This window comes from Ciconia boyciana, chromosome 4 (genome assembly GCF_034638445.1).
Source record: "Ciconia boyciana chromosome 4, ASM3463844v1, whole genome shotgun sequence".
NCBI classification, from domain to species: domain Eukaryota; kingdom Metazoa; phylum Chordata; class Aves; order Ciconiiformes; family Ciconiidae; genus Ciconia; species Ciconia boyciana.
This window is the reverse complement of record NC_132937.1, coordinates 98,499,573-98,523,615: the sequence shown is the minus strand read 5'-3', so window position 1 is coordinate 98,523,615 and position 24,043 is coordinate 98,499,573. Positions and strand designations below refer to the sequence as shown.

General features: G+C 40.6%; 1 protein-coding gene and 1 long non-coding RNA gene across 8 annotated transcripts in view; one reads left to right on the top strand and one right to left on the bottom strand.

The window, feature by feature from the left end:
• Nucleotides 1-1,299: 1,299 nt before the first annotated feature.
• On the bottom strand, nt 1,300-11,543 carry LOC140651365 (uncharacterized). The gene is made up of 3 exons (XR_012042366.1): nt 11,320-11,543; nt 2,939-3,068; nt 1,300-2,021 (listed from the first exon to the last, which is right to left on the bottom strand). It is a non-coding gene; the product is annotated as an uncharacterized lncRNA (long non-coding RNA).
• Nucleotides 11,544-12,304: 761 nt separating this feature from the next.
• The window catches only part of MEF2C (myocyte enhancer factor 2C), a 131,562-nt gene continuing 119,823 nt past the window's right edge, over nt 12,305-24,043 (top strand). For 3 of the 7 annotated variants that reach the window (XM_072860744.1, XM_072860748.1, XM_072860743.1), the window contains exon 1: nt 16,220-16,647. The gene's annotated coding sequence lies outside the window, so the exon portion shown is untranslated. Of the gene's footprint in view, nt 12,357-16,216; nt 16,648-24,043 lie in introns of those variants that run through there. The other 4 variants (XM_072860746.1, XM_072860750.1, XM_072860747.1 and 1 more) reach the window with 4 other exon arrangements.

Below are 24,043 nucleotides of genomic sequence, written 5' to 3'. Positions count from 1 at the left end.
GCCAAAATAAAATAGTCTGATTTCTCAGTAATTTTTCCTATTTCTTTTTCAGAAAGACAGAAAAACAGACTAGTTTAATGCAATGAGAGCAGTGCCTAAGTCTGACGGTAATATGAACTATGATCGTTTCTCAAACAGTAATGGATCGTAAAAAATTTCAGAATTTTCATTCATTTGGACTTTTTGAACATTGTTTTTAATCTCAGAGCTGATAGGAGGCTTGAAATGAAACACGATTTTATCAAATATAATGAAAATGTAAGATCTTTATTATGACAGATACAAACCCCCAAGAACCAAGCTTCCACAAAGTACCTCCTGTATAATTATTAAATAAAAACACTTACTTATTCGGTACTCGGCTTTTAAACCCTGAATAAGAGAAGTACATATTGAGAGAGAGGTACTTAAAACGTTTCCATGGATACAGGATGATGCCAATCAGGTCCATGTTTTTATCTGAAAGGGTGTCCCTGCAGAGACATGCAGCTTGGTGAGTGGTTGTTTATACAAGTAAGTAAATAGGAACCTTGTTTATTTTACAAAGAGCTCCTGACCCACACTTTTTCTCATCACTTTTTTAGAAGGAACGTTTTGCTCCTTTTAAACAGCATATTGTAGTAAAATACACACTTTTGCAATTTTTCCTTAAAGTTGTTTGAGTTTATGACAGTGTTCAAGCAGAAAATGGAGTATCTAGGTATGCTACTACCAATCCTGGCAAACCTATGTTGGCGACTCTTTTTTTTGTGGTAATTTGCAGACGTACTGATGCAAATTACATCTTTCTATTTAAATCACCAGAAGCCACTTCCAGGAAAAAAAAAAAGGCAAGGGGCAGACACAAACGATAAATACCCTTACCTTAATCCCATAAGGACAAGAACACCAAGTTTTGATCGCTTCTCTCGGAAGAGTCTCCATTTACTTTAGCTCCCATTTTAAAAGTGGTTGGCTCCTAGATTCCCACCGTGTAAGTGTTACGAACATGTAATTTTGACACGCAGCCTCTCAACGCTGCATGCTTTCTAATTTTGGGAATGAGATTAATACCTCCTATTTGAGAGGTTTTAGTCTTCTAATATTTCTCTGGATAAAAAAGCACAATGAGTTAGTGAAAAGAAAGGCAATCAACTTTAATACTTAACACAGTGTAATAACCTGAACTGAAATATGTGTGTGCTGTATTTCCATTAAAAAAAGTTTCCTTCCAGCCACAATTAATAGAACAAAACCCCGTCTTGTTCAGAGATTATTCTTGGAATACTGCAATTTTAACATCTATGTAAAGGGGGAAAGTTTTTTGCCACGTGCAAGCAATTTGGCCTTCCTTCTTCTCGAAGAAGCGATTCCTGGATCAGACGACCGATCTGATATTTTCCATTCGAACGCGCAGCGTACTTTGAAGGGGGACGGCGATGCTGTGTTCGTTTGCCAGCGCTGACAAAGGTCTGTTTGTCAGCGATACCTTTTACAGCTAAATTTACTCGGGAGTGACAGAGGCAGGTGCCCCTTGGCCTGCCAGACACTTGCGCGCCCGCATCACGCAGCCTACAGGTCAACAACCAAAGGAGAAAAAGCCCGGGGCTGAGGAGGAGAGGGTGAGTGAGGCAAACACAACCCAAACTGGGGGGTTTCTCTTCAAAGCCAGCTGGTCTGGCTTTATTCTACAGGAATTTTTTTACCTGCCAGTTTGATCAACGAAGCCCTCAGCAGGTGCTGACGGGTACAACTTCCTGGAGAAGCAGAAGAAGGGCGCTGGTGAGTTTTAACAGAGAAAATGGTTAAAAAATGATTCTTAAGTCTTTGGAGTTGTTCTGCTTGCTGCAGCACGGGGTGATTCAGCTCCAGGCTCGTGGCTACGCCCGCAAAGCTTTCTTCAAGAGAAAGCAGATAAGCTTTGTAGCATGCTTCGCATTTTATTTGATACGGTGCTTGATTTTAGCTTCTGTTGCCAAGAAAAGTTTCTTGAAAGTGGCTGGGTATTTATAGGCAGTTTCTTTCAAACTGTTTCTATGAATCTGAATGGAAAGAACACAGAGGATTACATACAGGAACACCAGAAGCCAGACAGCACTGGGGGTGTACTCTGTGTCCCCCCCCCATCTGCCTCCTTTAAAATAAATGAGTTATCCTGGTAATTTCCAAATAAATAGAAAGGCTGTGTTGTCTGTAGACTGTTCCTGGTATTCGGAGCTTCAGCGGACATTCCAGAGCCTTAGAAACTCCTTCTGAACATCAACATAAGGTTACTTCGTAATAAATAAGGGAGTGAAATTAACAGTCTTTCCAGCATTTTACAAAACTCAGTAATCAAAGGATTATCACACAAAACTGTTGCCTTTCGCTACAGTGAAAAGGTAAATTACAAAACAGAGGCTACATGAGAGCACTGCTTGGCATGATGCTGTTTAAGGATATCAAGAATTTACACAATTTTCCTTATTTTAAAACCACAAATTATGCCCGTGTGTGTATTCTTTAATTTGCGTAAGAGCTGGGAAACGAGACGAAGGGAAAAAAAGATTTATTTTTCTAGAACAATAAGATTTCAATTAATCTGAAAATGTAGGAAAATGTGACCACATGTTAAAATAAATATTTTGGAGGGGAGAAAAGCATTTTTATTATGATTTCTATTTCAAGAACTCATTCTTTTAACTTTATTTCACAGTATTCATTACAAATTGTTGTGTTAAATTGAAAACATTTATTTAAGCAAGTAAACAGACAGAAAACTTGACCATATGAATCTTTTTGAGTAAACAGATTCCATATTCACAACTCACATGCACACCATAGAAGACACTAATGGGAGAAAGAAAGGAATCATACGTCAATATACAGTTAGACTGTTTCTGTACTGGATATTCCCCGTGTGTCAAAATAAATGATTTATCAGCAGTGGATAGCCTAAGATTAGGCTGAATAATAATACCTGAGGCCCCTTTAAACATCCCTGATCTGTGACATTTTTTCAGCTAGGCTGCTTGGTGTGGGACCAGTACAGTTGACAGGGAACTCCAGCCTCGGCAGAGGTAGATCAAGCCTTAATCCTTGTCCATTTTCTTCATTTTGGGAGACAAGAAAAGCGCAGCAGAGGTTATTTTTGTTTCTGGAATGTGCTACATGAAAATAATCACAATTTTGTTTGCTGCAAGAATATCCTACTGTACGTGAGAATAAAAGACCAGTAGAATAAAACATTACTAGAAAAAGTATAAAGTAAACCTCTAAATATGAAAGATATTTTCTCAGATGAAGTATGAAACGTAAAACTAAACAAAAACCCCAAAACTAGAGCTGCCTTTAAACTAAGCAATGCCTGTAAAACATCGCTGTTTCATGCATAACATTTGTAATGTATGGAAACCAAATCCCCTAAACAGCCATTAAAACCAAGCACTGTTAAATCCGAAGACAGTAAATAGTAACGGCAGTCCCTAGAGTTAACTAGACGTTGTACATGCTACACTAACCAAGAAAAACATACAGCCTTTGGTTTAGAGCCTTTAATTCTGTATATTGTAAGTTCGTCAGCATTTTACTGTATTGATTTTAAAGGCTCAGAAACAGTAATTAATGTGACAAACTCCTGGATAATTTCACGAAATTCCAATAAAGTTAGTCTGTATTTCACTGCATTTGGGGAAAAGACTATTTTGTAAAATAAAACTTCAGTACAGAATGTTTTACTTTTCTAGAAAAAGACTGTTTAATGTTGCAAAAGGTGGAGATTACACACTAGATAATTTATACCACTAAACTTAAATGAGTGCCCTTTGTTGGTCTTTCTGTTTCGTATTTTTCTCATCATCAGACTTAAGTACATTACGTGAAAATCTAAAATATTCCTATTATTAATGAAATACTGTGAGATTAAGAAATAGGAAAACCTTATTTAATTCACTGAAGCTTTACTACGATTTCAGTTACAAACAGAATCAGCCCTAAAATGCCTGGTATACTCATTTATTTCCATACCAGCTATTCCCCATTAACTAAGAGGTCTGTTGCCTGTTTTGTAAACTAGGGCAGTTTATTCTACAAGTATCTTTTTATCTCTTTTATTTTGAAAAGCTACAGTCTAGCTCAGCTTTCAACCACATGTTTGTCTTTTCCAATAAATCCAAGCTTTAGTGTCAGGAAGACATCTATATTAGTTATTCCATAGTGCGTGTAAATATAAAATGGGATTTAACCACAAAGCTCTGGCAAAAATTGCAATTTAATGACTCTATGTTGTGTTCTTCAAAAGTTAATTCAGGGCTTTTCATACAGAGTTATATGGTATTTTCAAAGCACATCGTGCCTTCTTCTTTCACTTACACTGGTGAAAATTGGGCACTTTCCACCGAAGGCAATGAAGTTGCATTTAAAAGTTAGATAAGATGAACTGCATGATAAAAATTAGGGGGGGAAAGTAGGATGAATTGGCTTAATTACTGCTTCCTATATGAGCATTTAAAACATGTAAATTTTCCATTTTATATTTCTATTATAAATTTAAGGGGTGTGTGTATATATATATACACACCTGTGTATATAAAGTGTGTGTGTGCATGTACATATATATAAGTATGTATATATACACTTTAAATTTATAATTATTTTTCCCCTGGTACAGTAAGCAAAATCTTCTTCTGCAAAATATATATAACTTTCTTTGTGGACTTTTATTAATTCATTTTTTTGTTCAAAAACTAATTGGTTATTGGTCTGAGATCATCCCCCTGAAAATCAAAGAAACACATACACATTAGGAAGCAGGGGAGAATTCTCCTCCTTGCCAGTCCACTGGCAACGTACGGAGCCACTGCCTCGCCTGGGGTCTTCACCACCCCTGAGCTGTTGCAGGGACTGCACAGGGGTGGTGAAGACGGTGTTGCAGACGGACTGCTCTGCAGCCGCTCCCCACCCCTGCACCCCACTGCGGCCCACTCCCATGTGAAGACACCCCCAGCATTCCCATACCACTCCCAACGACTGCTCGCAGCTCCTCCCTGCTATCCCATTTCAAAAATGCTGTTGCACTGTACAGTTCACCATAAACAAGGTAATGAGGACTGGCCTTGCAGCATATCCCTTGGCACAATGTACACATACATAAACAGTTACCCGAGTCATCTTCTCCAATGAAAGCACTAACAATTTATTGCATAGTTAAACTGGGGTTTGTTCCTTTGAAAGCAACTAGCATTATGAGGCAAGTTCTGAAAGCACCACTTAAGAAATTTTCCATAAAGACAAAAGCAACAGTGCATTATATGCGTAACTCAGAAGGCACTGGATTCTAAATCAAGTTCAATAAATACAGCTTACAAAGGATAAACATATAGATTTAAGCTAAGGTATACTAGTTTGCTGGAAGCATGTAAAATAACTGCACAGAATGAATGAAACAGCAATTACTGCTTCATTCATAAATATATATAGTAATGCTAGTTCTATATATATACTTAAAAGTTGTGCTCACAGCATACTAAGTTCAATCTAATGTTAATGTAGCCGATGCACTGTACCCTGAAAGATGATAACATCTGTCAGGGCAAAAAATTAAAAGCTGAATAGTATGATACCCAGCTGCTAAGGATTAATTGGGCAAAACAAACCTTTGGGTTGTTTTGGGTTTTGGTTTGGTTTTTTTTAATTAAAAAAAAGCTCTCCCCCAGTAATTTTCATCTCTCTCTACTTTCTTTTATCACTATACCGATAATGATACGGAAGTATACAAAACTAATGGTTCCCACAGTTTTTGCTATAGATATCTGCAGCATTCATTATTTTGTCTTTACTTTCTTAAGTGGCAGCAGGCTACTCTCTATCTAATATAACTATATGCAAATAGCCCTTTCCCCAGTATCAATCCATCTCCTGAGTTTGAAATTATTGTAGAAGAATGCTTGGTTATAACAAATTAATATCGTGTGCAATAATTATAAAAATTAATGAAGAGTCTACTAATGTTGAGAAAAATAGAAGAGATTGTGAAATAATCTACTTGTATATCAGGAGACAGTTCCTACCCTTGAAAAGATATGGCTATCCATTTAATTACATGTCCTTGCACTGACTGACTTCATTAACCATTCAGTCCTCAACCACTGTGCTTTTGATAGCACTTTAGATCCTAGGCACATACAATCTCGCTGAAATGAGATTTTGGGTGGAATTGTTCATCAGAAATATGAGGGAACTGGCTCCCACTTAGGGCAAAGAAGCACTTCTTCCTTGGCTCCTGGGAGAAACTATTCCCTAAATAGTTTCAAAACTGCTGGGTTTAACCTGCAAAAAGGATGCAGGAACTCCTTGCTGAATCTCACGTTAATCCAGAAATTCTTAACCTGTCTACCCCCATTAGTGACAGTCCTTCTCAAATTATTTCTGCCCACATGCCTTTTGCCCCCTCTTCACCCTACCTGAATATCTAGACCCCAAAAGAGCTCACTTAAGAGCTAGAAAATCTCGTAACTCCCTGCCAAATATATACCTGTTCCCCAGCCCTTGCTCCTGTATCTGAGTCACAGCCAAGAGGACTACTAAGTCATGTCCAGAGATATTACCAGAAAGGAGCTTTATAGCACAGACCCTCAGACTGCTGTAGATCTAAAAGGTAAAGACAAATGCTAGTGCCGCCATAATATATGTATTTAACCATTACTGAGAGTTTAAAAATGGAGAGGGTAACAACATAGTCGATGGGTCAGTTCAAGAGGTTTCAATACTTATTTGCTTGGAGATTAACTGGTTAATAAAAATAGAACTGAAGTTGTCTCTGTATGGTCCTTATTTGCCTGACAAAAATAACAACCCTCAATTTCAGAAACTTCTTCCATTTAGTGACCAGGTTTCCTCTCCTTTAACCGTGTCAGTGTAGCTGTCTGTAAAGTCATAGCTGAAATCAGATCTTGCTGGTCTGATTGGTGCAGCCTTGCAGAACATAACAGACCAGAAATGGGGACTTAAATCTGTCCATACCATCCAGGAGCTGTGCAAAGATGCTCAAACTAGATCATATGACAGCAACAATAACTTCAGATGAAATACATCTAAACCAAAGTACATATCCAAACATGACCTCTGAGGCTTAGTTTCCTTTTAACCTCGGTAATATCAACTTTTTAAAGTGCTTCCATGGGAAGAGTTATAACCAATGACATCACAGCTGGAGGCTCATGGAAGTTTTAATATAGACGAACATAAGTGGCACAAGCACATCTAAAAGCTGACCCAACTATTGTGCAATTACATTTTACAGCCACAGAGGTTACAAGTTCTTCTTCACTTATCAACAAGAGCTGTCAACCTTCAAAAGGCCTCTCTAAACCGTCTAATAAAAGTTTTATATTAATTATTGTTTTGATAATAGAAATAGCAGTATTACAGCAGCACTTAGAAAACACATTTATGGATCAAAGCTTGTGTTTGGAGCTGTACAAATGCAAAACAAAAACATGAATTTAGCACCAAAGAGTTTACAAACACTCAAAAACAGTGCATTTGCTCAAAACGTCCAGAGAATAAGCTATTACTGCTTGATATCGGCATGATATCAAGCATACCTGTATAAAACAGTTTGTCAACAGTACCTTTATCCCCTCATTCCATGCACTAATCTATTGCTATTGTATTCAATACTCAATTTATGTTGCAAATATCATACAGCATACTCTGTTACAACAGGCAGGATGACTGACCTTTAAAATTTGCATATCATTTACTCCAACTTTGGTTCCAGAATGTGGTATGCAATTTGAAATAGAGGCAAATTGAAACAGCCAAGAAGCTGGGTGCCTATCTAAAATATATCTCAAAGTCTAGTCTGGAAAACTCCTGAGAACTGGGTTTCTCCAAAAAAAAAAAAAAAAAAAAAAAAGGCATTTCCTCTTCTAGTTGGGAGTACCGTAACAGCAGCCTTTCATGTGGTACATCGGAATCTTCATCTGTAGCCAGGATGGGGAACCATAGTGGCCTTCAGCAACACGAGATGAAGTTGACCAATGTTCTTCTATCCTTAGAACAGGTTTGATTTGAATTTTGTTTGAATTGTGGCTAGGGGTCTATCCAAAACAAATCTCTACTTTGCCTGGCCCTCAAAATTACCATGAATTTCATTGTCTACACAGATGCAGATGCTGATCTAATTTGTAGCAGCTGCAGAATACTTAATTAAGCCTTTTCTGGCCATCTATATGGCTGTCGGCTTCTGTATCCCATCATCATGCAGTGCAAGATAGACAAATGCTTGAGTGTCACACAATTAGCAAAGGGGTGCAATCATATTTTTTGTTTTGGGTTCTGCATTTTTTGGCAAAATATCTGAAAATATCACAATACCTTAGTCAGGCAATTCCATTTCAGCAAAAGAGAAGGAATGCACAGCCTAAAAAAAGGCTTCCCCCTCTCCCCCAACCTTTCCCAAAATGAAAGGGGATCACAGGGAGATTCTCTTTATTCAGCTGGGGGCAATCACATGGCCAAACAAATGTAGTAGCAGGAATGAGAAAGGTGGTCCTTACTTAAAAATGCTAGTTCCAAAACTTAATTTCTGGGAGCCTATCTTCTTGGAGTGAAGTAGGGGGAACAGTCCTAGCAGAAACTTCCTTTTGAAATGACCAGTTAACGGTGAAGAGGTTTAAACCTTCTAAAGCTGCATAAATTAACAACGAAATACAAAGTTACCTTCCTCTGCTTCAAGTCTAGAGGTTGGGTGAGATACCAGAAGATAGATAAAGATTTTGAAGATAGGGACCCCCAGCGCTGTACTTTGCAGTGGGCAGGAACCTACCTGATCCCTTCCACAAATTCAAGCGGCCCCACAGCTGCTCTGATTTAGTCTCTGTCTGGACATCGGCCCTTCAGAACAAAGTCACCAAAGCACAGCACGTCTCCCTCCAGCGTGCTCTTCTGTATTAGCGACCGAGCTGATTAGTAAAGGTATTGTATTTCTTGGGCGAAGGCTGTTTAATAATCTAGGTAGACTTTAATCACAGTTGCATTAAACCATACGATAAATTACACTTCCACCAAATGCCTTGCTTTTTTTAAAAAAATCTAATGTTTCTGAGGCATCTGAAGATGCAGAATAATCAGACTGATGAACAGCAGTTCATGAAAATGATAACGTTTCCAAAATTATTCTTCAAATACATTTCTGTACTTAAACCCTATTAAGATGGGGAATTGATTCCAAATTTCCACTCTAAGCTCATATTTGATCTATTTTTATATTTTTGCATAGGAAAAAAGCCCATTTAGCTTGAAATTTCACCTAATTAACTTTATGTCAGAAGAGACTGGGGTGGGGGGGAACTGAAACTAGTTCCTGAGCTTTTGAGTTTGTCTGAGACTAGAGGTTTGCTTGCTGATATCTGACTAGCACTGACGAACTTCAAAACCCTCAATACATTTCTTCCATGCAAGTCTAGACTCACATTTTTGGAGTCCCTAAATCTCAACGGGGGAGAGGTTAGTAGGTTAAATTCTTCCTTTAGTTACACTTAAGTAAGATCATTGACTACAAGTATTGTCCCCCTAAAATATATACATGTATACATAAACTATATGCATTTGCTGGAACACTGTCATAGGATGACGAGGACATTTGAATATCTTACAGAGAGACAGTGGCTGGTACAAGAATTGGAGTTACAGCATATTCAAAGATTAATTCTGAGGCAGGAACAGGATCTGGGTGGCCACTGACATAGGGCCGAGCTTCCATTTTAGGGTCTCGTTTGAAACCTATCAGAGTGCATTGGATTTCAACAGACTTCAAGGGACTTCGGATGCGGTGCACGAGCTCCACAGCATCCCTGTTCCACGCCAAGCACACAATTCAACGTTTCTATAGCTGTTAACTCCTTCAGATGCAAATTCAGGCTCATTTTCAAACAAATGACAGGCCTTAAGTATTAGTTTATTTCTAAAAAGCATGTGTGGCAAACAAAAAGAGTGGGTATCACGAGCTGCAGATCTGATTCTAATATTTGTGTTGTCATTCACGAAGTAATAAATACTATTTTTACACTTTTAGGACAATATTAGTAATAGCTAATCTTTGAATGAAAACATATTTGTCTACGAAGAAGTTACCTCGTATCTCTAGCTTTAAAACACTGTTAAAAAAGAAACAAAACATATTACAGTAAAAAAATTCTTAGATAAAAATAATCTTTGGACAGCTGTTTATGAGATATTTAAAGGACAATATCAACTTGCAAACTACGGTTTCAGAAACTACCTTTTGTAACAGCGAAACACTTCAGATTACTAGAACCGGATCAATTTGGCAAAACAAACAAACCCCCTTTTCATTGTTGACTTAGTGCATTTGGCAGCCTTTTTCCCTCTACAATCAGTCTCTTCCCTGCAAAGGCCCTTGAAAATATCAGCAAGGGGGCATGAAAAAATCTCACTTTTTTTAAAAAGGGGGCGTTGAAAAAACAACTTTCCGAAAGCCTGGAAAGTAACAGATAATGCCCCAGACTAGTCTACCTCCAAGCTCCCCATCGAGACCCAAAACACAATTTACGCCATCCTTCCAGACACTGCTACACCCTCTCCCGCCACGGCCGCAACGCACGCTCACGCGTGGCCTGCTAGACATGGAGCAGCCTCCCACCAGTCCCCTTCCCAGCATCAGCCATCTGCTCCTTCAGCTTGACCAGCCTCGGCCCTCCTGGGTGCTCCATGTCCGCGTACCGCACCCCTGCCTGCAGGCCTCTGCCCCCCTGGCTCCCCACCACCTCACCCCGCCTGGCCCCCGGCGCCATGGTTTGCACCCCGAGGCCCTGCTGGCACCGCAGGACTTTGCAGACTGTACTTCAGTCTCCCAAACACTCATTTATTCATTATTGGAGAGGTGGGCAACATGCTGCAAAGGCCGTGAACGACTGCGGAGGGGCCCGATGGGGACAGCACTGCGGGGAAATCGGGCTGCCGCTCGCTTCCAGCCTCTTCCAGAGCCAACCTTCGCCCGGGACTTCCTACCCCTTCGCTACTCCCGTCTTGTTTTAAATAGCCGCCGCCTCACGGGGCTTCCGCTGCCCCTCTCCAACGGCAGCGGGATCGCTGCGCTTCCCTCCCTCCCCAGGACCACCCGCTCTCGCGTTAAGCGGCGCCCGGCCGAACTTGCACCAACCCCCCGCCCGCCTCAGCGCCTTCCCGCGGAAACGGGGAGAATGAGGAGGAGGAGGAGGAGGCGGCGGCAGCGGCTGCAGCAGCAGCAGCACCCCGGCTCCGCCGGAGCGCCTCCGGGGGCCGCGCACCGGCCGGCACCGCCCCGCCGGCCGCCCCCGCACACACGTGGCAGCTTACCTCTCCGCCGGGCCGGGCCGGGCCGGGGCCGGGGCCGGGGCCGGGGCCGAGGCCGAGGCCGAGGCAGCCGAGCCGGGCCGGGCCCCGCCGGACCGGGCCGGGTCCCGCAGCCGGACGCCGCCGCCGGGGTCTCAGGCGGTGCCCGCGCGGGGGCGGGGCGGGCGTGCGGCGACCGTTGGGCCGCGCTGCCTGAGGAGATGGCGGCCGGTGGCGAACCTGCAGCTGCCGTGCCCGCCCGGCCAGCCCCAGCGAGCGGGACACCCCAGCCCCTAGAAATCAATACGTAAATAAACGAAGAGAAGCCCGAGGCAACGTGTGTCCAGGGTGCGAGGGGTCGGGGCAGAGACCGGAGCGGTCGCCCCTCCAGACCAAGTTGTTCGCCCGGGTCTAGGTGGGGACCCCCCCGCCACAGCCACAGGTGCACAGAAACAGGGGCGTTTGGGTTAAAAAAGGTTCTCCCGGTGTTGCCTTCCTCGAGGCAGAGCCGAGGAGGTGTGTCCCTGGGTGGTGGCACAGCATCCAGCTGTCGCTAAAAGAAGGAAGAAATGAATATGCCAAACTTCAACATTTTAGCATTTGGCCCGGACTTTTAAATTGGCGTTTATTAAAAAATGAGACAGCCGCGTTTTCCAAACTGCACGTAAAAGCACAAATAATCTTCTAAGTACCAACTGGAGGATGAGTACAGTCCAAGATCAATAGTTTTGTAATTTTATTGATAGTGTAGCATCCCTAAGGTAGGATTCAGATGGAGTTTATTACAGCTTCTGAAAACACCAAGTTACTTACAAGTGATATTCCTCTTAGGCCTAAGTGCACATCAGTAAAGACTCGTATTCTTTTTATAGAAATTGTTTCATAAATCTCTTTAAATATATTTAAGTACTGTAGGTTTGCATTTTAATAATACACTACTTTTGTGCTTTTAAACATCTAAGGTGCCGAACAAGAATTGTAAACTGTGAAGTAACTACTATGGGGAAGATTAAGTAAAGCATTGGAGGCGGATGATTTTGACAATAAAGAGGGTGTATGTGGTGAGTGTTTTAATATTTATTGCATTTAATATTACAAAGTACTATTTATTGTTTTCAGATTTAATGTTAAAAGCAAAGCCTGGAGAGCAAGCTCTGCTGTGTTATGTACTTACAGGTACACCTGTGACAAAGGCTTTCTGTAACCGTTGCTTGGTGTGTATAGCACCATTTTAGTAATGGCATGCCATTTTCTTTAAAGTTCATATGTCAGCTATGCCTACCTTGCAAATATTTTTTTGCAATTAGATGATTTTGCGAAGAATCACGTACATTTCAGCATTTAAATTGTGCTCCTGGAATATATATCCTATTATCTTTGAAATTATCTGAGTTTACATATTTTGTTCGTTATAAAAGCATATGGATTGAGGGAATATTCTGAATGAACGAAGAACAAATACAGTACTGTTGAATAATGTTGTGGGGTAGATTAATCTATAGCCTCGATTTCTCTCAGGGTGGGTTGCTGTGGCAACCGCCCCAGCTCACTTTAAAATCATTTTGTAAAGCTCACTTCAAGCGCTTGCACCCAGCGTGGGCCAAGTTTAAAAGCAGCCAGACATGGGAAGAAGTGTTATACTGGGTTGCTCTTACAAGATAGGGAGGTGGTGGAAGAGAGCGAGGCGTGGAGTGGAGTGGGGTTGAGCAGAACTTTAAACAGAAAATAGAAACCAAGCCACCCCAGGGTTAAGACGCAAAGGGGGTGGATCATTTCATAGTAACCTTACTGCTTTTCAGTTTAAGCGCCATTAAAAGGTGTAAGCTGGCAATCTCATTTCTCCTAAGGGAAAGATATGTTCTGCATCCACAAAAGAACAAAAATGGACTTTGATAATCATCTTCAAAGGAAATGTTACCTTGAGATAATCACACTTGTAAGGGAAAAAGATACTTGGATACACACTTCACTCTTTGATAAAACTTTGGAGATCTGATTTTATAATTACTATGTTTTGACTGATGTCTCATTGTTTAAAACATTGCATGCCTCAGGTGGGAGATTAAGAAAAAAATAATTTTGTCAGCAGACCTACACACGACCTGTGGACAGCAAAAAAGAGTAGATTTGAGTCTCGTGCCAGAGATTTGAAAAGGGTGCATTTGTGGAGCATCAGTACAAGTACAGACACCAGAACAAAGGTTTTCCACTGTTTGAAATTATTCCAGATTTTAAAATTAAATGCAGCAAAAGACAGGAAAAAATCCTAAACACTTCAAAAGATACTACATAAATTCATGCCTTATCTAACCCTGAGTGAGAAAGCCTGGTCCCTCCCCTCATATCTGGTTGTCCATGTAGCATCTGAACCCTGTTTTAAAAATCGAGGTGTCCTTTACATGGATTTGATGAATTGTACCCGTGACAAAAACTTGGCATGGCTTTAAGGTACTCCAGTATGTGAAGGTCACAACTATTTAAAGATTAGGCCACAAGTGCCCACACGGAGGTGTAGTAGATGTGCCAAGCTGCTGTATACTTTTATTTTTCTGAAATACTTGCCTACTCTAGTAATTGCTTTCAAGATACGACGGTGCTCGTGTTCTGTCTTGCCAGTTGAAGGGCTGTGTTACCAACTAGCCAGAAACCTAAAAACTTATATACCCTGCACAAAATAAAGCAGATGACAGTCATTTTCAATTAGAGCACAAAAGTGTGAAGTCTTAACACAGTTTCCTATTTTTGCCACTAAGAAAATATGAATATTACTGGATAGTTGGGTGCCGTGCTGGGAGACCAAAATTGTCTGCAGAAGAGGCATAGCAAGGGTACAACCCGTGTGACTGTTCCATACTTCTTTCCTGCTGCACTTCATGCCAAACCTGAGGCTGAGAAAGTATTTCTTCCCCAACGTTACTCAGGCTCCGCTGCTGACACTGCCGAGCATATATGTCCCTTGCCACTGTATGCAACGTGCTTGGCTCGTGTCTGGCTGCCTGGTGGCTCTAGGCACACCAGTATTACTGTTATTGTTGTTGTGGGTGCATTTATAGCCTGTAACTGTCTGTCCGTTGAGAGTTGTCCACTCTGTATCTAAATCTCACCAAGACGGAGTAGGACATGATGAGACCCGAAGTCACTGAAGGGTATTCTCTAGGGATCTGCGTAGAGAGCGATTGCAGCGTGCTTGTTAGAGCTGCCTTGGCTTCGTTTTGCTCTGACCGTGCTTTGAGCATCCATGTTTTAAGAAGTACAGTTGAATTGAAAAGGCATTTATTCACTGTCAAATATGGGACTTCGGAAGTAGGTCAGTGGCCCAATGAGATGTTTATAGGGGAAAAGACTGAGAGACCAAGGACTGGTACTAAAACAAACTAAATATGTGTTTATCACTGTTGTTTGAATTCAGTCGTTTGTTTTTATCACGCGTGGTGTTCCTATTCCCAGTACCTTAATCTATCATAACAATTAATGGGCTGTGCCTCTATAAACTCCCTTGCTGCTCTCGAAGGATCGTAAAAGTTGGCCGTCTACACAGAAATTAGAAGAAGTATCTGCAAAGTCCAGTTGTGCTCACAAATTATTGCACGTGCTTAATTTGGATTCACGCCCCCATACAGTGCAGTCCTTCCAGTCCGGTTTTAAAAGCAAATGAACCTACCAAAAAAAAAAACCCGTCCTGTCCTTTTAGACAGCGTGCTGGTCGTGCTGCCTTTCTGTGGGTGAGTCTGACGAGAGACCGTCCGGCAGCCGGCCGTGACTGGGACCCGTGCGAGGAGGCGAGCGGGGCTTGATCTGGCCAGCGGTCCTCTCTGGGGAGGGTGGTGCTGCCCCAAACTTCGCCGTCCGCACGGCTCCTGCGCGGCGCGCCGGGGGCAAGCCGCCCGCCGCGGGACACCAAGCGGGAGCCGGGGCTGCTTAGCAGAGGGAGGGCTGCGGAGAAGGGGCCCGGCGGCGGCGCAAGGGGCTGGGGCGGGAGATCTCCGGGGGGGGCCGAATGCCGCAGCCCCGCTCCGCTCGGGGTGGGGGGGGGGGGGGGGGGCGCGGGGGTCAGCGGCCCCCGCGCTGCCGTGACAGGGGCGATGGCCGCGGGTCCGCTGCCCCGCTCGGCGCCCTCCCCTCCCGAACGACCGCCCGAAGCCGCCCCGGGAGGCGTCGGGGCAGAGCCCGACGGTGTCTGCCGGCGGGGCGCGGGCACGGCAGGCTCGCCCCAGGCAGGGACGCCTCACAGCCCCGCCGCCCCGCAGCTCCCCGCACGCCGCCTCGCTCCCGGCCGCCGCTGCGGGCAACCGGGCGGCCCTGCCCGAGCTCCCCGGCCGCGGCGTGCGGCGCTGGGGCTGGCCGCGCCGGCGCCGGGGCGGGCTGGGCGCTGCTGCCGGCCCTGGCAGCGACCCTGCCGCCCTCCCGCACCGACGGTACTTCGGCGGAGGGGGGGAGGTACGCGCCGGCTCGCCGCGTTGTCTTCGCTCGGTATAATAAGGGATTGTCATTAGGTTTGCGTGTGGCAGATGCCATTACCCCCACCGTAAAACTAAAATTAGCAAAATGTCAGGAATGGAAAGATTGATTCACCCAAGATGCAATTATCATTTAAAAAGTGCTTGATTGAGGTGCTGATGTTCGGTGATTTATTCTGCATACCATATACATAATTAAAGTAGTGTAGTGGAGTAATTTATCAATCTAGTTTAGACTAGAGGGGCAAGGAAGGGAGCTGCTGCCGCTGCTGCTGCTCTATGTTTGTTTTATTAAAACGCTTTCGGGATCTGATCCCGCCCCCTTTTTGCAAGAGTGAAACTGATTATTTCTCCAGCTCGGGAGGAGAGAGTCATTCGTTTGGGATTGTGGGAGAGAGAGAGAGAAATAGAGACGCGGAGAAGGAGAAGAAAAGGGAGGCAGAGGGAGCGAAGCAGAAAAGGACACCTCATCAGGCGTGTAGTTCGAATCCCTTCCTCGCCTCCCCCTTCCCCTCCGCGATGTTACAAAGGCTGTGAGCTGCTCGCCTTTTCCCATTCGCCTGCTGTCACTTCCTTCCTGGACGCTTTCAGGACGAGTCCGGTTACTTTTAATCCGACCAGCAGCTCAGCCACTTTCTCCTCCTCCACGCTGCACACACGCACAGGCGCGCACACACACACGCACACGCACACACACACACACACACCCCAGACGTCTTCTGGCTGCTTATTGGATTGACTTTGAAGGTTGTGTCTGTGATTCAAGGAGGCTGCATGTTGAACCAGGTGGTGAATATTTAAGGCTGGAAGAAGTAAAGGGATTTTTTCTTTTTCCTATGAAAGGAAAATATCTCAAGGACTAGTCTGATCATCCAAACAGCTAAATGTTTATAATGTAAGTACATGTGAAATTCAGCATCGGAATAAAATATAGTGGGCATGGTACAAGAGCCCTATGTACATTTCCTATTGCGTTTGAAGAATGTATCAGTCATTGTATGCGGACTGGGGTTGAGGTTGCTTGCAGACTTTTTAAGTGTATGATTGCACTGTCAGTTGCTTAAAAGTAACTTTTTAGACAAGTAACGTAGTTAAATCACTGTCTAGTAAATTATTGCTGACTTGTCTCTATCAGTGTCTTCAGTGTTTAAACTTTGATTAAGTTAGTTTACATCATTTGTGTGCTTGATATTGTGAGGTGTTCGAAGCTTACTTGATCTGAATAGTTCACCAAATGCTATGACCTTGTAGTACTTGCACCCTGATTTATCAGACTAAGGAAACAATCCAGTTTGAGTGAAATGCTCTTAAACTTCATTGTATCATAGGCTCGTCAGTTCTGGAGTTTAGGTAATGCATGCTTGCAAGTGTTTGACTTTGTGCATCTTCCATTTGAATACTTAACATTTGAGATGGAAAGACCCCTTGCATTGATGTGGGAATTCAAGTCATGGGCTGCAAACCTCTTTTGGAATAGTATGCTTTGGTCTTTACATGGTACTTTGAGTATTCTTTACATTTTTTAACACAAGGGAGTCGAGCTAATCAGCCTTGCAAAACTGGCTGGTTTACTTGCAGTACAGTTACTTACAGGCTAAGATAAAGTTTAATGTAAATGAGAGACGTATAAGACTATTGGTGCATTATGTAACTGTAATACTTAGCGTTTCACATAAAACTTAGTGTGACCTTCTGTCAGCTTGAAAAAGAAAACAAGTGTAAAGACAAGCTAATAATTCTTTTTCTCAAAAAGAAAAAGCAGCACAATGCAAAACAAAACTTAATGAATCATTGTGGGAACCTAAGCATTGTCTTTTACAGAAGAGTTCTATTTTCTTTATTGTATATAACAATTATTATTAGCAAATACCTGTATCCTGAAATTAAATACTGTAATACACAACTTCAGACTAAAGATCTGAGAGAATTAAGCAGAGAAATTCACTTTGCCAGTATCTTACTGGTGATCAGGAAAGAATTGTCTTGACACAAAATGCATTTTCCTAGCACTTATCTGACGATCAGCTTAATGGCAAATGTCCTAGTTTCATATCGTTACTTTAAAAGATCTACAAGATGGATGATAAACCAATTATATTAGATGTAAATGTAACTAGACTTCTTTTATTGGCACTTTCCCGGGTATTGTGGTTGAAGAGTAAAGATGTTTATATGGAGTATAATAACTCTAATCCCTAGAGGCTTGGCAGGGCATGGAAATATAACCACCTGTGAACCAGTTCTAACCTCTCTTATTACATATATACTGATTCCCAGTTCAAACGCTCGAGCAAATGGCCACTTTGGGGATTTGTTATTTTGTGAATTATTTTTGTTACATGATGTTAGGTACCTAACGTGAAGTCAAAAAAACCACAAGACTTTCTTCCTTTATCAGTTTTATTAAAATACCTGCTATAGTATCCTTCCTATAATAATGAATACATAGTTCATATCGAGTCTAATACTGAAGTCTCTGCTCACACTTAAGTTCCTTTGGAAGTAATGGAAAAAATGGTTGAAGAAGAACTTAAGAGAATGGCCCTTAATTCAGGGTGTCTATGTCCCTTGTAGTACACATCCTTTTGTTTTAAAAGCTTGCTGATTATATATATTTTTACTAATATGCCCTACATAGCTCGTGTGATAAGATAGTTCTGGGACCTGAACATGAAAACCTTCCTTCATGCAAACAGTACTTACACTAGTCCCACTGACAATGCTGAGAAAATGAGCAAGTCACAGGAATAACAATTTACAGGATCAGGCCCCTAGGAGACCTAAACCTCTTGCCTGTCCCATAGCTCTCTTAGGACAGAGATGTAAAGAATGTCACTTTCGATGTCCTATAAATGAATGCAGGAATCAGATATGTCTGTATCCTCTTAAGATTACTTGGCCAAGAAAAAAGGAAACTTAGGCTTAAGAGCCTTACAGAAATTGGTACTAAATGATGAATAGTGTGTGAGATTAAGTCTTTCAGAGTTATGTTGCTGAGCTGCTAGTTTTGGAGCGTCATAAGAAAATTCATACAAATACTTTCTTACTGTGAATTTTCCTTCAATATAGGATCAGAAAATTTTTCTTATTTTTTTTATAAACACTCTTAATTTGTGTACCTGCAACATGTATATTCAAAAACAGAGAGATGCCTCTCTTAAATGGTTCTTTTTTTAAAAAACAGCTAAGATATTATAGACAAAGAGAAATTAATCTTTCTGAAGATTTTTCCAAAAGTTTACCTCTGAAAGATTTTGATAGCTCACTATTTAGTAGATAAATATAACTACATAGGAACTTACGAACTGAGCAGGAGTTGTGAATAGAATACTTTTGCCAACTTCATTTCTGTTAATTTTACTTTTCTCTGTAACAGGTTAATTTATTATTCACCAGAATAGTTCAGTTCATCTGCAGAGACTGCAAGGATATTTCCACATCTCACTGAGCAAGAAGTCATTAACTGCTATTAGGTGCTTGAAAGAATAAGCATTTGGGTTTTGATACGTAGGCTCCATTTTTACCTGTTGGACAACATTGTTCTAAATTACGTGATAATTTATCCAAAAATCAAGTAAGGTGTAGTGGTATTCTTTTGAAAACACTGATTATAAAGATGAGCATAAATAAGGTGCTATATAATTTCAAGGAGTTTATAGTCTCTGCTTCAGCATTTTGAAGAATAGCCAAAACGGTTATATTTGTGATGTATTTTAAGGTTTTAAAATTTTGCTATATGATATCAGCAGAGAGATTTTGCTACGTCCTCATTTAGGCTCTATAGCGACTTAGGTATAAAATAGAAAAAAATTATATATGTAATTCCGAACAGCTAGAAAACTTTAAGCTTAAGAGTAGGGTTAGTATTCTGGTATTTGGAAAGGATGAAAATACATTTTTGCATCTTATTTCGGAAACAAAATGGGCTTAGAGAAACTCTGATCAGCAAATACAACTGATGGTGCAAGTGAAAAATTGAAAAATGCAATTTTTTAATTTCCCATTTTTACAAGGAATTATTTGGGTCCTCTGACCAGCTTTAAGGTAATTTTCTCAGAACTGATGGTCAATGTTGCATGTGGACAGGTGATTAGAAGCTAGTGTCTTCGGTCCTCCACTTTAATCTCACTGTCTCATTGACTGCAGTGCAGTAGAGCTTGTCTATTCACTAGGATCTGTCATCTTTAGGAAATCAGACCAGCTTATAGAGGCGATTCACAAAACCAACAGTGACAACAAAGTCTTATGTGCCTTACAAAAGAAGGATTAGGCAGTTCACATGTCATTTTGATTGGGCAGAAATAAAAGCTGATTGCTGCAGCATGGCAAGGCACACTTCAATTTCAATTGATTATTTTATAAGGCAACTATAACTCTGTTGCTTAGTCATTGTTAAATGCAATTTGAAGGAAGGAAAACTCAATTTTGACATTACTGGTTTCGTATGACTTTATAGTAAAAGGTAGAGCCACTTCTAGCATCGTTATACAAAATTTTAAAACACTGTTTAATTCACCGCTTTGGGGAATTATATTTAAAATGTAGTAAATGATTGTCCTGGGATTTTTTAAAAACATTTTTGTCTAGATGACATCCTGTAATAGCAATTAAAAGTTCTTAAAAGTGCCTAGGACTATGCTAAATTCACTGCACTTACCCTATTAAGAGCTTATGTGCAGAGGAGAGTGCATAAAACATGTCAGGGCTTTGCAGATTTCTCAAAAAGTATAATATTGAGGAACAAGTATGTCATCTTAGTTTACCTCTATTCTGTTATTTTTAAAAATGTAATATGATGCAAAACTATACTTGGTGTTGCACATGTGAACATGTTAGTCTGGTTTGAAAATAGTTAGGAAATTAAATGTTGTCCCTATATTATTAAATATGTCATTTATCAGTGAGAATAGAGAGTTTCGGCTATTTGCATAACTTAGTTATAACGTACAGCCTTTAACATTTGGAAGTATGAAACTTCCAAGCTGATAACTTCTATGCTAATTTCTTACAATTTTGCAAAAGAAGAACTCTTTTTTTTTTTTACCCAACTGATGCCTCCTAGTGTTTCACATAATAAAACACTAATGAGTCAACCATAAATGTAAACATTGTTTTTTTCATTGTCTGCATCTTATGTGATACATAAAATTAATATTTATGTATTTAATTTTGTGTGTGTTATTATAATCAGACAGGAAACTCCTGTAAATTCAGATGTTTCATCTTAAGGACACTGAAAGCACATTTTGATTTTCTTTCATTTCTAGCTTTGCCTGGCTCTATTTTGAAAAGTTTATGTTACATGTAAAGTACATTTTCTTTTTCTCCTTTTGTTTCCTATGTGCATTACACTAACTTTTCAGCAATGTATTATCAGGCTGAAATGGGAATTTTAAAAATTTTGGTAGGATAATACTTCAAAAAGCCCTTGGAAATAGGCAATAAATGCAGTTATAGAAATGTCTGAAATACCCTGAAGTAGCTCGCGGCCTTAGATGAAATAATAAGATGAAAAAGACTAGTCTGAGACATGCTTGTTTGTTACAGTCCTTAAAGAATAGTTATCCCATTTTGTAATTGTTCCTGGTTATTTTACTGCTGTATAAGCAAGAAAACTGCATTAGACAGTCTTCAAATGTGCAAAACGTGCACCTTACACTTTTGATTGTAGATGTGGATGATCAGTACTTTTTCAAAGGAATTCAGGTGCGTAAAACATTGAAACAGAGCTTGGAGTGGTAAAGACTGAAATACAGTGTCCTTTTCTTAGAAGTTCAGTCTGGCCATATAACTCATGAATACCTGAAAAAACATTTAGTTGTATTAGATTTATATCATACAACAGTAGGATATATATTTTTTTTGATGGGAGGGTGTAATTTTCAAAAAGTTATCCAGCATCGGTGTGACGAAATACAACTTATGGGCCCCAGCTATATATTTGAACTGTCAGGTACGGTCTTATAATGATAACGAAGGAGCCAAGTCTGAGTGCACTTTTGCACATTTTAATGTCACACAGTTTTATGTAAAGTACGAGATCAGTTTAATGATGACATTGGAAATATAGCTTGTTATTCTAAGACTTTCAAGAAAAGCAGTGGAATTCCTAGATACTTGTTCTACTAAGGAAATTCTAAAGATAAATAAAATGATATTGCAATTAAAAAATCGTAAGTTTACCAGTTAATATGGGTAATAAAAAATTGTGTCTTCCTCTCAGTGCAGGTATGGTAAATTTAAGTGCCTGCTTACAGATAAAATAATTGTTTCCCACCGAATACAGAGATTTAAACCTATACATGCAGATCTCAGTCATGGGAATTAGTGTTTGGGTTTAGAATATATAAAAAATGCAGTTTTTAGGATTGTGTTCTGCCATCAACCCTGTCAGTATCACATTTTTCTCCCATAAGTTTTAAACTACAGAGACCTTTCTGAGATCTGCCATTTATTTAAGCCACTAAACATCGGCTAGTATCCTAGCCTCTAAACTTCTTTACATCTTGAAAGTATTTCAAAGTATGCAAATGGCACCCGTTATTCAGCCAGGAAAGCTAACATGCAAAAGTGATAGAATTTTCTCATATAGTTACATTGCTTCTTCCCTTGCAAAGAGAAAGTAAATTTGCAAGAGAAATAGAGGGAAGCATAGAGAAAAAGCATCTTTAAGGCAGTTAAAGTGTAGGACTATTAGTCTGAAATACAGCTAAACAGAACTCCACTAAGCATTTTTCCTTTTTTTTTTCTGTTTTTTTTTCTTTTTTTTCCCCTTTTAACAACTAAATACAGTTAGATTGCAGCAATACATCCTAGGAGATTATAGAAGTACATTGCCTGACTTATTTAGAAACAGGTCTGGATAAGTTATTTTAGAATTATTTATTTTAAAATTGTATGGAATAAACTCTTGTGCAAGATGGATTCAGTAGTCACACCAGTGAGGTCTGTAGCCTGGGCTCCTTTTGTAATTCCCTGAACAGGTGACTTAGCAGTCACCTGCTTCAGCAGGGTAAATGTACTTATCTCTGCCTTCTGCCACCTTCCCTGACATTGGAGGGCTGCAAGAGTTCAAGCGGAGAGAGCTTCAGAGATCCTGGCCAATACAGCAGGTCCTGGAAAGTCGGTATCTACTGCCTTCATTTAAGTTAGCCATAAGGCAGCCCACAGATTAGGGACAGAATTGAACAGATGGCATAAAGCTCCTCTGCCTCCATTTCCCAGGTTATAAAACACTGCTGATAGGAAACTTAGAATCCAACCTAACAGGTCTTCTCTGACTCTTCTTTCTTCAACTCTATAATTGACCAAGTGAAGTTTATCTTGAAAATTATTATTAAACAAATGCCAGTGCAGGAATTCACCTTAGCCATTGCTGTCTTTTATCTCTCATCCTGTAATCACAAGATGTACAGTTAAGTAAACTGAATTAGAAATAACATTATTTATGTTTGCTTTTATAGATACAGGATGCATGCCATTTGTAGAACCCATGCTCAGTTAAATTTCACTATTTACTTTTAAGTAGTCAATCAATAGCCGTTAGCAAAGTATGTACAAAGGACAAGGAGGGAGGATTGTGAAATTGTTTATAAAACACATCTGCAAAAGTAAACATAATGCAGAACATTGTCCACGTGAAACATTACTTTTAGTAATATAAATAAGTAACATAGTAGCATGTGCTATTTATTTGATTTCTAATAAATTCTTCCCCCTACTGACAAATGTGTTGTGATATGACATTATATTCAAAATAATGGTGCATTATTTTAATCCAAATAATTTAGTTATTGTCAGATCATTACAGAAATTAAAATGTTCCAGAACGTATCCACCAGTAGAAGAAGCTAGACTGCGGCACTTTTTATTTAAAAATTCCATATGGACTTCTCAGTAGAGATTGTTTTAAATAATTTCATTGCAGTTGGGTGGAAAAGCTGTCCCTAAAGATGGGAGGGTGTTGTAGAGAAATGACAGGACAGTGAGGTTCTGTGACTGTCCCGTAGTGCTGGCCCACGCATCCCCTTCAGCCTGGCATTTTAGCTTCAGACGTGTGCTGCCAGGAACTCCCCTCTGGTTGTCGTAACCCTTGGGAATGCCTGAGCAGTTTGTAGAGAAAGTTGGTACAGTTTGAGGATATTCTGTGAAACCAGCAGGAGACAGTATGTTCTCTACACTTACCCCCAGGCCTGCTTTCTCTCTGTCCATCCATGTCCTGAACGTTGCTTCTGCCTATACTGAATGTGAGAAGTGGGAGAAACAGCAAAAAAGGAGGACGGCTTTTAGGA